The sequence below is a fragment of the Mirounga leonina genome, unplaced genomic scaffold, assembly GCF_011800145.1.
Source record: "Mirounga leonina isolate KUSES-001 unplaced genomic scaffold, KU_Mleo_1.0 Mir_92, whole genome shotgun sequence".
Classification (NCBI taxonomy): Eukaryota; Metazoa; Chordata; class Mammalia; order Carnivora; family Phocidae; genus Mirounga; species Mirounga leonina.
The window spans coordinates 6959116-6968640 of NW_023270852.1; the positions used below are offsets into that span (position 1 = coordinate 6959116).

At 40.2% G+C, this 9525-nt stretch overlaps 1 pseudogene; it reads left to right on the forward strand.

Moving 5' to 3' along the window:
• Positions 1–513: 513 nt before the first annotated feature.
• On the forward strand, positions 514–5701 carry LOC118003966 (annotated as a pseudogene).
• The last annotated feature ends 3824 nt before the right edge of the window (positions 5702–9525 follow it).

Genomic DNA, 9525 nt, shown 5'->3' on the forward strand with positions numbered 1-9525 from the left:
GAAGCTTACAGACTCCATTCCCTCACTCACATATTAAGAAACATCCATGGCACTCAACCCCAACTTCTTATCCTCTCCCCTAAGCAATCCCTGATGAGCATACAACACAAGTGAAATCAGAGTCCTTGCCAGACAAAACAAGATTTCTAGCTTCCCCTTCTACCAGACTGTGTCCTAGCCCCTCCAGGGGAGAAATTCTGGGGCCAACAGTGCCTCTAAGGCCCAAGGCATTCAGAGATCAACTTTCCAGAACGGGCACATCCACAGAAACTCAGGACATTTGTCACATGAACTTTGTCATTAGGTTTTATGCTCAGGTGCCAATCTCATCTCCTGGTTCTTGACTGAAAACAGTTACAATGGTAATGACCCAGGAGGAGGCAGAGAGAACCTCTGAATGGGGCAGCCAGGAACTCTTCTTGGGTTAGGTGGTATTTAACTTGGGTCTTGATATTCGGGAAGATTCTCAACACATGATGACGAGAAGGGAAGAGGTTAGTTTAAGGGAACAGCATGAACAAAAGCAAGGAGGTGAAACTTCGGCTGACTGACAGAATAAGTGCAATAGAGCAGTGGAGGTAAGGCTGGAAAGACAGCCTGAAAACTGATCATAGAGAGTCTTGATTGTCAGCTAAGAAGTTACCTTGATGCATAGGAGAGATACGGTAATAATCAGAAAAGGGGCGCCTGACTGGCTCAGTCAGAAGAGCATGTGACTCTTGACCTCGGGTTCATGAGTTCAAGCCCCACATTTCGTATAGAGATTATAAATCAATAAATCAAAAAAAAATTTTTTTAAGAATAAAGAAGTAGCATAAGTAACATACACAGAATATTTACTAGGTTAGGCATTAGGCCAAATGCTTTATATGCATTATTATCTCACAGCAATCTAACAAGTATATCTGTTATTTTCCTATTTTAAAAGATGAGGAGGGGTGCCTGAGTGGCTCAGTCATTAAGCATCTGCCTTCGGCTCAGGTCATGATCCCAGGGTCCTGGGATCAAGCCCCACATCGGGGTCCCTGCTCAGTGGGAGGCCTGTTTCTCCCTCTCCCACTCCCCCTGCTTGTGTTCCCTCTTCTGCTGTCTCTCTCTGTCAAATAAATAAATAAAATCTTAAAAAAAAAAAAAAAAAGAGGAGGAAAAATGGCTCAGGAAAGTCACATTACTTGTCCAGGATCACACAGCTAGTAAGTGACATACCCAGGATACAAACCCAAATCTGCCTGACTCAAGATGCAATACTCTTAACCACTAAATGAGATTAAAGAGTGACAAACAACATACTTACAAAAGTGCCTCCCCATGGCCTTGGCCTTAGATGGCATCAGGGGCGAATGGCAAGAAAAGTGTCAGCCTGAGCCAGACAATTAACTGCCTAGCTCAGGCCTCACCACCTGGTGTCGTTCACAGCTGACAGCTGAACAGAAAGCCTGGACATACAAATTGTCTCAGGTGGCAGGAAAGGACAGGGAAGCAGCGGCGGGGGGGGGGGGGGGGGGTGCGAGCGTAGAGGTGTAAGTCATAGGCACCTCTTGGGCCACATCTGTCTCTGGGGACACCATATTCATGTTGGACAAAGGTCCAGACTAAATGTGCCCACTTCCTCATTCTGGGATTCACGTCCTGTCACAGCACACCAGATCTCCTCAGAGGTGCCCTTTGGTATAAAGGTGATTTGTGTTTCCCCCATAAGGGCAGAGCCATTTGGGTCTATTCTAGCATTTTCTTCAGAGGCAGCCAGAACAACTCATTGCCTCACTACAACACCCCCTTCAAACCAGTTGCTCTGGAGAATTCCCAAGGACTTCAAGACATCCGTGAACACTGAACTTGTGAAAGTGAGTCCCATTCTCCACACCTCTGGCTGCAGGAAGCCATGACAAGGACAGACATCGTGGCCAGAGGGCAGGTGAGGGCAGCAGAGAGCTGGCAGCCGAAGCTCAGGAGAGAGCTCTGAGTGCAGCTGGGAGAGAGCTCCAGGAGGAAGTGGGAGGAGCCCATGGAGAACCACCATCTGCCAAGGAAATCCCCTCCTCTGGGTTCACACAGAGGGCAGCTCAGGTCGAAGCTCAGATGCTAGGGGAGCTCACTGGGAAGTCAGCCTGAAGGAAAAGGGGAAGCGGAAAGATGCCAGAGACAACAGCACTGAGAGTCAAGAAGAGGGCCCAGAACATGCTAGAGGTCGCCAGCGTCCTGGAGTAGCTCTGAATACAGGCCAGCCCTGTTCTCGCCAGCCAGGAGAACAGAGAGGAATTTAGGCAAAAAAGCAAAGAAGAAAGGCTGCCTGGTTCATTTTATGAGGTCATCATAATCCTAATAACAAAACCTGTCAAGAACAGCATATACACAAAAACAAACAACAGTGCCTAACTTTTAAATGTGGACAGAAAATTTTTGAGAAAACCTGAACAAACTGGATTAAAGGACATTAAAAAATCATCCATGGTAGCCAAACAGGTTTATTTTAGCAATGTAGAAATCATTTGGCATTCAGAAATGTATTACAATTATACAGTTCATCAATAAGAAAAGTAAATCACCCAAATCTAGATTCTGAAAAGCATTTGCTAGAATTCTACATCCATTTCTGTTTTTTGGTTTTTTTTTTTAACCTTTACTTGTAGGAAGAGTAGGATAATCTCTTAACATAATGAAGAGCAGCAATAAAATTGAAATACTAGAGACTGCTCCATTAAAATCAGTAACCAAAAAAGGATGCTCAGTCTCACCATTATTATTTAATATTATTCTAGGAATTAAGGCTAATGCAATAAAGGAAGGCATAAAACAAAAACAAAAGGTGCTAAGGCGAAACTGTCATTATCTATTAAGGCTATACCTTAGTTATCAATGCTATATACTAAAATTCCAAGATAACTTCCAGAAATGAAACAATAGTTAAAAAGAGCTTTTTTTTTTTTTTTAAGATTTTATTTATTTCTTTGAGAGAGGGAGACAGCACAAACAAGGCAGGAGGGGAAGAGGCGAGGGGAGGGGCAGAGGGAGAGGGAGAAGCAGACTCCCCACTGAGTGGGAAGCCCAATGTGGGGCTCAATCTCAGGACCCAGGGATCATGACCTGAGCCAAAGGCAGACACTCGACCAACTGAGCCACCCAGGCATCTCTAAGGAGAGCTTTTTAAAAAGCACTCATAATAAAAGAAATGTGAGTTAAAATAATACACTATGTAAAATGTAAACTTTTTTAACCTCTAGAATATTAACATTCAAAAAATTTGAAAACATGTCACTGATAAGAGTGTGGGTAGACCGTTACCCTCATACACTGTTAATGGTATTATATATTGCTACAGTCTCTAATGGAGAGCAATACTCTGTGATAATACTTAAAAATTGTAAGTGCACATGCCTTTTAATCCAGAAATTCCTTTTCTAGGAATTTATCCTGCAGATATCCTTGTATATATGTAAAAAAATGTGTTGCAATGTTACTCTTATTTATTGTTATCACATAAGAAAATGGAAAGAAATCTATCAATAGGAAATTGTTCAGTAAATTATGGTATCCACTCAATGGTATATTATGCAGCTGTAAAAAATGATAAGGAAGGTTTACGTCCTGAAATAGAATGAATTCCAAGATACAATGTGTTTTTGTTTGTTTGTTTTTAAAGATTTAATTAATTTATTTGAGAGAGAGCACGAGTAGGGGAGGGAGGGTTAAAAGGAGAGGGGAAAGCAGACTCCCCGCTGAGCAGGGAACCTGATACTGGGCTCAATCCTGGGACTCTTGAATCATGACCTGAGCCAAAGGCAGAACGCTTAACTGACTGAGCCACCCAGGCGTCCCCCCAAGATGCAATAAGTGAAAATGCAAAGTACATAAGACTGTGCATAGTTTGCAACCAATTGTGTGTATATATTTATACTTTTTAAGCACGAAAAATTATATTTACATATTTACTAATCTATGCGTAAAATATCTATGAATAAATGCACAAAAACAACAACAACAAAAACCTAGCAATTGGTGCACCTGGATGTCACAGTCAATTGAGCGATGGCCTCTTGTTTTCTGCTGAGGTCATGATCTCAGAGTCATGAGATCCAGCCAGGGGTAGGGCTCCGAGCTCAGCACAGAGTCTGCTTGGGTTTCTCTCTCCCCCTCTCTTTGTCCCTCCCCCTGCTCTCTCTCTCTCAAATAAATAAATAAACCTTTAAAAACAAACAAACAAACAAAAAACAGGGCGCCTGGGTGGCTCAGTCGTTAAGCGTCTGCCTTCAGCTCAGGTCATGGTCCCAGGGTCCTGGGATCCAGTCCTGCCTCGGGCTCCCTGCTCAGCGGGAAGCCTGCTTCTCCCTCTCCCTCTGCTACTCCCCCTGCTTGTGTTCCTGCTCTTGCTATCTCTCCCTCTGTCAAATAAATAAATAAAATCTTTAAAAAAAAAAAAACAACTAGCAACATTTATTGTATCTGTATACCCTTTTCTATGATTTGAGTTTTAAGCCAAGTAAGTATATTACCTATTCATAAATACATTTAATATAAAGAAAGAAGAGCTGGGGGAAATGTTTACAAGAAGAGTATTGAAGATTCTTTGTTTTGCCAGATAGAAAATATACTTAAACTATTATTAAACATTACAAAACTTCGTAATGGCGAAAGTACTGACAAACATGCAAATTACTAATTTTGGATATGATAAAGGACACATCAGAAATTAATGGGGAGCTTTCCTGCCCCTCCCCCCGCCCCCGGCGGCCCCCCCCCCCCCCCCCCCCCCCCCGGTCCAGTGTGTCTCTGGCTGCACCGCACTGGCTCGGAGCTCCTGGCTCCTGCTAAGCTAGCGCCGCTCTCCTCTCTCCAGCCGCTCTCGAGATCCTCTAGCGTGACCTCATCAGCCAGGAGGGGATGTCCTCAGACAACTATAAGATCTGGGAGATCGTGTTCGGCGGTGCCTGGAGGTGGAGGGGAAAGTTGGTCAGTAGGACAGAGGGTAACACTGATAACTTGTTAGTTGGTGGAAATGCCTCTGCTGAAGGCTCCGAGGTTGAAAGTACCGAAAGCGCAGTCATCACTGCTGTTGATATTGTCCTGAACCATCCCTTTCAGGAAACCAGCTCCACAAAAGAAGCCTACAGGCACTACATCAAAGATGTAATCAATCAAAGGCAAACTTGAAGAACAGAGGCTTCTATGACAGGAACTGCAGAACACAACAAACACAGCCTCGCTAATTTCGAAAACTACCAGTTCTTTATTGGAGAGAATATGAATCTAGATGGCATAGTTGCTCTGCTGGACTACCTTGAGGATGGAGTGACCCCATATATGATTTTCTTTCTTTTTTTTTTTTTAAGATGTATTATTGATTTGAGAGAGCAGGGTAGAGGGGCAGAGGGAAGAGGAGAGAGAGAATCTCAAGCGGACTCCCCACTGAGCGTGGGGCCTGAGGGGGGGTCCAATCCCACAGTCCTGACACCATCACCTGAGCTAAAACCGAGTCCCACCATCACTTAAGGGACTCAGCCACCCACGCAGCCCCATACATGATTTTCTTTAAGGATGGTTTAGAAATGGAAAAAATGTTAACAATTTGGCCATTACTTTGGATGTATCACCTGTTGTCATAACTGACTGCTACTCTTCATCCACACAACACCAGGACTTAGACAAATGGGACTGATGTCATCTTCAGCTCTTCATTTATTTTGACCTTGATTTATTTGGAGCAAAGGCATTTTTGTTAAGAAAAAAACATGTCACATAGGTTGTCTAAAAATAAAATGCATTTAAACTCATTTGAGAGAATGCCTCTTAGTTTCATACATTTTTACATCCACCCTGTGTAGTGTCCTGGAGAAGCTAGAGCCTGGTTGGAGACTGCTGCTAGAAAGCATAAGACCTGCAGATAACTCCTGCAGTTAAAACTACTTCTGGGACTGGAATATAAAAAACAAGAACCAAAAATCTTAATTCTGAGTTCAAGTAAAGGGAAGGGCCATGCTCATAGCTGTGCCAACATTTAAAGTGGATTCCTCACACAGTTCATCACCTACAAATGGGAAGTAGTTAACTCTGGAAGAGATTACCAAAAGAATAAAAAGAGACTAATACAGTTGGAAGCAGAAAGAAAGAAAGAAAGAAAGAAAGAAAGAAAGAAAGAAAGAAAGAAAGAAAGAAAGAAAGAAAGAAAGGAAGGAAGGAAGGAAGGAAGGAAGGAAGGAAGGAAGGAAGGAAGGAAGGAAGGAAGGAAGGAAGGAAGAAAGAAAGAAAGAAAGAAAGAAAGAGAGAAAGAGGAAGAAAGAAAGAGGGGGGGGAAGGAAGGAAAGAAGAGAAAAGAAATTAATGGAAAATGTCAACTTATTCAACAAATAGGAAAAATAACTGGCAAAAAAGTCATATTCTCACCTGCCACCATACACCCAAATAAATTCCAGATTATTTAAATTTTTAATATGAAAAATAAAACTATACAAAACTGGGTGAAATATGTGAATGGTTAACTGATCTTCAGATACTGATGGATTTTCTGTTAAGTCAACCTCCCATTTCCTGGGATAAACCCCACTTGGTCATGACATGCTATCATTTTCATATTCTGTTGGTTTCAGTTTGCTGGGATGCTAAGAATACTTTTTATCTCTGTTCAAGAGAGACATTGTTCTTAAGGGTTTTTTGGGTTGTTTTTTTTTTTTATCTCTGTCTGGTTTTGGTATCAAGATAACACTGACTTCCTAAAAGGAGTTGGGTAGTTTTTTTGTTTTTTTGTTTGTTTGTTTGTTTTTAAGATTATTTATTTATTTATTTGACAGAGAGAGAGAGAGAGAGCACAAGCAGGGGGAATGGGAGGGTGAGAAGCTGGCTCCCAGCTGAGCAGGAGCCTGATGCAGGACTCAATCCCAGGACCCCAGGACCATGACCTGAGCCGAAGGCAGATGCTTAACTTACTGAGCCACCCAGGTGCCCCAAGTTGGGTAGTTTTCCTCCTCCATTTTTTTAAATGAGCTTATATACAATTAGTATTACTTCATTCTAAATATCTGATAGCATTCATCCATTAGCATAAAGTTGTTTATAAGATTCTCTTATTAATTTTTTTTAATCTATAGGATCTGGGGCACCTGGGTGGCTCAGTCAGTTGAGTGTCTGACGCTTGATCTCAACTCAGGTCTTGATCTCAGGGGTGTGAGTTCAAGTCCCACATTGGGCTCCATGCTGGGTGTGGAGCCTACCTAAAAATAAAATAAAATAAAATACCTGTTTTCACTTATTAAAAAATAAATAAAATTTAAAAATAAACAAATAAATCTGTAGGATCCATAATGATATCTCCTCTTTCATTCTTAATGCTGGTAATTTGTATCTCTCTCACTGGTCTTGTTAGAGGTTTATCAATTTTACTGATCTTTTCAAAAAACAAGCTTTTAATTCATTTACTCTCTATCATTTTTCTGTGTTCTATTTCGTTGGCTTCCACCAATTGTCTCAATTATTTCCTTCTACTTATTTTATGATCAATTTGCTCTTCATTTTCTGGGTTTTTTTTTATGATGGAAGCTTAGATCACTGATTTTTAGATCTTTATTCTCTAATATCAACATTTAAAGCTAAAATATATTTAAAAGCACTACTTTAGCTACATACCACCAATTTTGATTGTCGTGTTTTCATCATCATTCAATTCAAAATATCTTATAATTTCCCTTCTTTGACCTGTGGATTATTTAGAAGAGTGTCATTTAATTTCCAAATATTTGGATTTTCCAGTTATCTTTTTGTTATTGACTTCTAATTTAATTCATTTTTAGAGAATGTACTCTCTGCAATTTCAGTTCTTCTAAATTTATTGAGACTTATTTTATGACTTATAATGTGTTCTGTCTTGGTTAATGTTCCACCTGCACTTGCAAAGAATATGTGTCTGTTGTTGTGGGGTGTTAATGTTTTATAAATGTCAGATAAGTCCAATAGGTGGATGGTAATCAAATTTCCTGTATTCTTTTTTTTTTTTTTAAGATTTTTATTTATTTGCGAGAGAGACAATGAGCGAGAGAGAGCATGAGAGGGAGGAGGGTCAGAGGGAGAAGCAGACTCCCCGCCGAGCAGGGAGCCTGATGTGGGACTCGATCCCGGGACTCCAGGATCATGACCTGAGCCGAAGGCAGTCGCTTAACCAACTGAGCCACCCAGGCACCCCAAATTTTCTGTATTCTTACTGATTTGTCACATAAACAACCGAGAATGGCGTGCTTATCCTTTCATTTTTGTCTGTTTCTACTTCATATATTTTGAAGCTTTCTTATTGGGTATATACATATTTAGAATTATGTCTTCATGATGAACTGACCATTTCATCATTAGGAAGTGTCCCTTACTAACCATAGTAATAGTTGGTCATGAAGTCTACCTTCTTTGATATTAATACAGTTACTCCAGTTTTCTTATAAGTATATATAAGTATATATAGTATATATATATATATGTATATAAATATCTTTTTGTATTTACTATTTTCTATAGTATATATCTTTTTCTGTTTTTGACTGGAGTGTCTAAACCATTTATGAGTACTTCTAAATGCATGGGCTTAAATTTATCATCTTGTTGTTTTCTACTTGTCCCATTTGTTCTTTGTTGTCTCTTTTTTTGTTTATTTTCCTCACGTCTTTTTGAATACTTGATAGCTTTTTCAGTATTCCATTTTATCTTCACTTACTTGGAGTTTTTAAGCTACACTTATTTGGAGATTTGTTTGGTTTTTGCCTTTTGTTTTGTTTTATTTTTGGTTTTTGCCTTTTGAGTTGTCTGGTTTTAAGTGGTTGCTTAAGATAAATATATACATATTTATCCTATCACAGTCTACCTTCAAATAATATACTACTTCATGTATAACATTGATCTTACAACCGTATGCTTCTATTTCCCCATCCCATCCCTTGTGTTATTGTGGTCAGACATTTTATTTCTATATAAGTTATAAGCACCATGATACAGTGTTATTATTTTTAAACAGTGAATTATCTTTTAATAAAATGTTAAAATGAGGGAAAATTATTTTCTAAAACCCAGGACCCTGGGATCATGACCTGAGCCAAAGGCAGACGCTTAACCCTCTGAGCCACCCAGGGGCCCCTATTTATTTATTTTTCTAAAGACCTTATTAGTTATTTGAGAGAGAGAGAGAGAGAGAGAGAGAGACGCCGGGCTCTATCCTGGGACTCCAGGATCATGACCGAAGGCAGAGGCTTAACCGACTGAGCCACTGAGGCACCCCTAAGCCATTTTAAAGGACATTTTTCATGGATAGAGAATTTTAGATTGACAGATGTTCCTGTTAGTACTTTAAAGATGTTGTTTAAAACAATGGCTTAGTTTGGGTTTTTTTTACCCTATCTTATCAGTTTTTATTCCTCTGATAGAAATTTTCCAAAGTGTGGGGCCCTGTCTTTAAGTGGCACCCAGGTTACTCAGTTTCAAGAGTTCATGTTCGAAGAGGCTAGAGTGCGTTGTACTTTTAGGCCTTACCCTAAAAGCCCTTTGTTCTCATCCTTGACT